Genomic DNA, 6,342 nt, shown 5'->3' on the forward strand with positions numbered 1-6,342 from the left:
TACCGTATTGGCAGTAGGCAGCATCCCACACTTCTTACAGGTGTGGGTCGCTTTATAATTCTTGATACCTGTTGGTTCAGTGACTTTTGGCCTAAAGATAGGTGTAGGTTTTTGTGGATTTCATAGTAAATACCATGAATGTTTCTCTCTTGGGTACGAGTTGTTTATTGAAAGGGTGGTAGTTTCGATTAAAGAGCTAGTCAGGAACAAAAATAGATTCCTCTTGTACATTTAGACGCTACCCAGTTTTAAAGGGTCTGATTCCTGGACTACTAGAAAAAGGGTAACTTTAAGTTGAAAGGGTAATAAAGAGTCCAGACTAGAATGGATGTGGCTTCTGAAAAGAGTTTTGTGGCCAGTAGTTTGTATGGCTGTTTTCAGTGATTATTCCACACCTTAGCTGGTTAATCTTGAAGCGTTGGTAGAGCATCCTCACAGACAAATCAGAACTACCAACAGCACTGTCAGATGCTCTTGAAATTTACTAAGTGCCTTATACAGAGCATCACTGAGGCAATGGTTCAAATGAAAGGAAGTTTGATACAAGATTTACTCCTCTGGATGGAGTCACAGGTTATCAGTTGTAACCAAGATGATGATCCTGGTTATAACACACTAGAATCTTATATTTTATTGCTGATACGAGTACCTAATAAGAAACAGTCCAGAAATTTCTGAGGCTTTCAGTTTGTAAGACATACATTCTTTGGAGATTTTTTTCTTCTAGTCAGTTGCAATAGCCTATTGGAATATCACAGAAGCAAATAAAACTTCTGAGTATTTCTGGCTGCTTTCACACTTCTCAGTTTCTCAGTCAAGGACAGTATTACCTTTCTTGGGAAGGGGTGCATAAGTTGGTTTTATTCATAGGGTTTATGTTTATCCAACAGGAGTTTTTAAGGATTTTATTGTCAGAAAAAGGGCTTGTTATTTTGAAAATAAAAATTTTACCTGCCAGGTGTCTTCCCCAAAATGAGTAAGTGCCTTTTCTGTTCTGACTCTTAGAAGTATTTACTTTGTCGGATTGAATCCAAATGTCCTGGATAAACCAACTATTAAGTACTGAGTGTTACCAATGGCTTGAAATCCTTTCACTGGAAGAGCAAGAGACAATGTAAGCCACTTGAATTATTTTGAGACCTGATGTTATCAGAAGTTTTATAACTGCTATGAGTAGTATACTTCTAAGAACAATGTAACTTTTCAGGAACTTGATATGGAGAGGAAATAAATATTTATTAAAAGAAGTATATTAAATAAATATTTATTTACCAATTTAAGTAAGAGAAAATGTTACACTGTGGGGGCAACAGTCTTGCTGTTAGCAGTCCTGACTACTTAACGGAAAGTAAAAGTGAGGCCCTGAACTCTGGCTGTAAAAGAAAGCACGGTATTTGGTGAGAGGTTGGGACTGTGAATCCTAAGTCCACATTCTAATAAAGTAATTCTTCCTACTTAAGTTTTCACCAATTCTCAAGCAGAAAAGAAAGCATGAGCAGATGTCAGTAAGAGGCCCTCTGGTTTTATTGGTGCTGCTTCCGATCTCTAGAGGATTTTTTTTTAATTTTTTTTTTTAAACTTTGCTCAGGACTGGTACAGCTGAAAGTATATTTTCCCTTCATTCTTAAGCCTAGACTTTGAATGGAGTTTCTCTGAGACACTTTTTGTAGTGAAATCGTATTCCCTACAAACATTGAAGACAAAAATAAACATCTCCATGAACAAAAGTTTGTGTGTGGTTGTATTTTTTTAATATATGCAATTTTGTTACAAAAACCCATAAAGGTACTCTTAAGAAAAGCATAACAGGTGTATTGGCCTACACTTAAAAGGTCTCTTTGTAACAGTCAGAAAATACAGTTTGCATCATCATGAGATGCTACAAATTTTCTGTCTGATAACCGATGTTCAATTCCAGTTAAGCACTTCCTTAAATAAAGATGACAATACATTGCATTTAGCCAAGTGTATGGTAACCCGTTAGTATGCTGCCTTAAACTGACTTCTTTCTGACCTCAATTCAAAGACATTATTAAACAGTTTAAAATTCTGAAAGGTTGGCAGAAAAGCTGAGGAGAAGAGGCTGGAAAGAAGCAGTAGGAAGCCCAGTGCAAAGCTACTTGTTCCAGAATAAATGCCACACAGTTAATGATAATGGAGTTGTTTTAAAATTAACTACTCCATAGTTGTTTTTCATTGTTGCATAAAGTACAGCTGATTTCAGATGAGCGTCAATAGATGTGTTTGAGACACATATAGAAATGACTTCTCCAGGAATAGATTAATACTTCTTGACTGTGAAGAATCTGACAAGAAAGTATTTTTGTTGAAGACTGTTGTTGGTGCAGTGGTGATGCTTAGGGTATGTTACGATAAATAAAATGGTAAATAAGATTATTAAATTGTTCAGAACCATTCTCTGAATGTGTTATTTGTAGTGGCTAGGGAAAAAGTGCAAGAAATAGAAGTGGGCAATTTGTGGATAAACAGCTGACTTGGGGAATTTGATCTCAAAATGCCAAGAGGCCTCTGCTAATTTACTGGCACAGATGATTCATTACCCCTTTGGCTACGATGGAAGTTGAGATACTCCTGAGAGCGCCGCTTCCAAGGCAAGAAACTTGCATGTGTGCAAGTTCCCATGCTTGCAAATTAAAGTAACAACTAAGGTAAGCAGCTTGAGAAGGTGGCTTCGTCTAAGGCTTCATCTCATTGTATATGCAGTTACTCTTTGTTACTAAAGCAAGTTCTAAAAAAAATGGTCTGTGTGGGTTGTCCCAAGTTATCTTCCAGTTACATACAGTTCCAGTGTTCAGTTCTCTCTGAATTTGTTTGTTGTTTGTGTTGCTTTGCAGCGTGAGGCTAAAATCCTACAAGGCATTCTTGAAAGAAACTGGTTCCCTTATAAAGACAAGTCGGAGCTTCCCAGTTGAGTAGCAGGTGACCGAAGTGTTGGCCATGAGTACCTAAACTCATCCTCACTTCAAGGAGGCAATATGCAAGGCTGATACATCCTCAGGTCAGAGGAGGCCACCATGTAAGTGTTGGGTGTAGATCCCGAAGTGCAGGCGGCAAGTGGTAGCAAACTTGACATAACTACCAAGCTTGGCGCTAGCAGAAACACTGACTTGTACAAGACTAAATTGGCATCAGAAATCCAGAATGGGGCCATTGTCACTAATTAAGGGAGTCTAATTTAGTCTACTTACTCATCTATTTTCGAAGAATAGAAGGAATTCAAAAGAGGAGAGCAAGCTGTAAGCCCTTCTATCACACTTCTATTCATCTCTTTCCTCTGTTGACTGTTTGGTAAGTCTGCTACACAATTATGGGTCTGAAGATCAAAACAAATTTCTGAAATTCCACACAAACGTTTTGGCAGCCATGGGAGATCACAGCATTCCACTATGTGCCTGGTGCCTGGAGATAGCTTGGGACAGTGTCCAATTTTATTTTACCCTTTCTTGACCTGAAAGAAAATAAAAGAGTAAAAAAAAAAAATAAAATCTTTCTAAAGTTACAGATAAAGGATGGGTGAAGGAAGGCTGAGGAATGTATGAATGCAATCGTGATCCAGCAGCTCTTGAAGGTATCTTAGATGTTTCAGGCTCCAAGTTCTGTATGATGCAGTACCCCAACCACTGACTCTGCTGCCGCTTGGGCAGTGGAACAGCTTGAGAATGCAATTCCAATGACAAACCAGATCAATCAGTATCACGTCTGCGCGCTCCTGGCAGCGGCGCAGGACTGTGCGAGGTAAGCAGACTGCTCGCCATCATGACTCCTGTGAACTTCCGATGTGACAGACTATTGACCAAGTGTAAGGATACTTGGTACCTAAGCCTGTTACGTACCGGGGGTATTTAGATGTTACGTGGCTGTTCTACTCAGTTTTAAAAAGGGCAGTCAGTACAAAAGCAAGTATTCGTGTCTTACCTCTTCTTCCTGATAATTCAAGCACTAAATGCTCTAAACAGCTTGCATGTTTGACTGCTCCAATCTGGCTATTGAGTTAGGAATTATTTATTTAGGATATGTAAGTTGAACTTTCTTAAGAGGAATGATACAAATATTCTGCCTCTGTACCATTAATAACTTTAAGTGTTCCCAGAGGATCCATTAAATATATTTTGAAGTAAATTGTACTATTGATGAAGAAATAATTGATTCAAATTAGAAGAAAGTAGGAATTTTGCAAAGTATCACACCACTTCCCAAACTGCTTACAATGCAGCTTATTTAATTTTGGGTACTATTGTCCTCTGGTGTCTATATTGCTGATACCAAGAGTAATTGCAAAATATTGTAGGCTCCTGGTTATAGTCTCAATAGGTTAAACGCACACTGCAACGCAAAACAATGAGAGCTGAAAAGGGAAGAAATGGGGGAGGGCAGTGATATTTTGGTCATCAATAAAAATGGATTTTTGAGAATTTTTATTAACATTTTTAACTTCGGGGGCTGATGTGTGAACCTCATGAGGTTCAACAAGGCCAAGTGCAAGGTCATGCACCTGGGTCGGGGTAACCCCCGGTATCAATACAGGCTGGGGGAAGAAAGGATCGAGAGCAGCCCTGCCAAGAGGGTCTTGGGGGTGCTGGTGGATGAAAAGCTGGACATGAGCCGGCAATGTGCACTGGCAGCCCAGAAGGCCAACCATACCCTGGGCTGCATCAAAAGAAGCATGGCCAGCAAGTCTAGGGAGGTGGTTCTGCCCCTCTACTCTGCTCTGGTGAGACCTCACCTGGAGTACTGCAACCAGGTTTGGAGCCCTCAGCACAAGAAGGACATAGAGAAGGTGCCAGGGAGACCTGATTGCGGCCTTTCAATACTTAAAGGAGCCAATAGGAAAGACAGGGAAAACCTTTTTAGCAGGGCTGGTTGTGACAGGACAAGGGGTAATGGTTTCAAACTAAACCAGGGTAGGTTTAGACTAGATATAAGGAAGAAATTCTTTACAATGAGGGTGGTGAAACACTGGAACAGGTTGCCCAGAGAGGTAGTGGAGGCCCCATCCCTGGAAGCATTCAAGGCCAGGTTGGACGGGGCTCTGAGCAACCTGATCTAGTTAGCGGTGTCCCTGCTCACTGCAGGGGGGTTGGACTAGATGATCTCTGAAGGTCCCTTCCAGCCCAAAACATTCTATGATTCTATGTAGGGCAATATGAAGAGTAGATGCAATAAGAGTAGAAGGCAGGTGTAACAAACTAAATCCTTGTCCTAAAAATGAATTGGAAGGAAAGAAAAATGATGTCTGGCAGCAACAGAGAAGGGCTATTGCACCAAGAAGCCTGAGGATTGAAGATACCATATGCCCAACACGTGGTAGGAAAGCAGTTTTCCCCTTGCTTACCCAGCCTTGCAATGTATCATAGCAAAGCGTTGACACCACAGGTTGTATGAAAGGGCACGCGAACATCAAAGAAAGTGTCTTTGCCTTTGAAAAACCTGTAGCTGGCCTGCACACGAGGCAGCATCGACACAAATCTGTCAGCGCAAAATGTTATTGCTTTGCCAACTTAACTAATGGCTGAACTTCCTGAAAGAATAAAACCAGAAGGAATGATACAAATGCACCTGATTAGGACTGGGGGTTTTAATTAGCAAGAAAGCTGGAGTGAAAATTGATTTCTCTTTTTGTTCTTTCTGTGGCATCAGATAATCCCCTTCCATAATTGTGAATAATTCCTTTTTTTCAGTTGATCTGATTTATCTCTCGATCTAAAGAGTTGTTAGGATTTCGGTTTAATTTTCTGGCATACAGTAGCTGCTCTTATGAGCCTTGAACGCACTTGCAGAAGTGTAAGATGGCGATTCTTTTTAAAAAATCAATTGTCCTAATTATTTATTTAACATCTGTAGTTCACTGGGATTACTGGATTCCAGCTGTTTTCTGGACAAAGTAGAACTGAACCCTAAAGACACAGAAGTTACCATGGCTAAGTAACTAAAATCCAGTCAAGAGAAAGGGCTTCAGGATTTAAAATTGGTAATAAATGGAGACAACCTTGCATCTAATTGTACTTCTTTGTGTTTTAAGTTTATTGAAGACTAGCAAACATTATAGCACAAAATGTTATATATTGTTCACTATTCATGGTGAATAATAAAGACACAATTATTTTTCTTTAAAGAATTTTAAAAGCTGAATTAGCTAACTGGGTACTGTCCAACAGTGGTTTTTTCCTCAGTGATATCACCTAGGTATGACATTTCAGTCACTTTTGCTTAGCTTTGTTACTCACGAGGCCAAGTTTCTAGTGAGAAGCATTTTCTCTTTTATCGGACCGACCGAGAGTTAGATTAAATGGACAGATTTTGCAGTGTGAAAAAAGGCTGCTG

Source organism: Egretta garzetta, unplaced genomic scaffold (genome assembly GCF_000687185.1).
Source record: "Egretta garzetta isolate BGI_Z169 unplaced genomic scaffold, ASM68718v1 scaffold656, whole genome shotgun sequence".
In the NCBI taxonomy this organism is placed as follows: domain Eukaryota; kingdom Metazoa; phylum Chordata; class Aves; order Pelecaniformes; family Ardeidae; genus Egretta; species Egretta garzetta.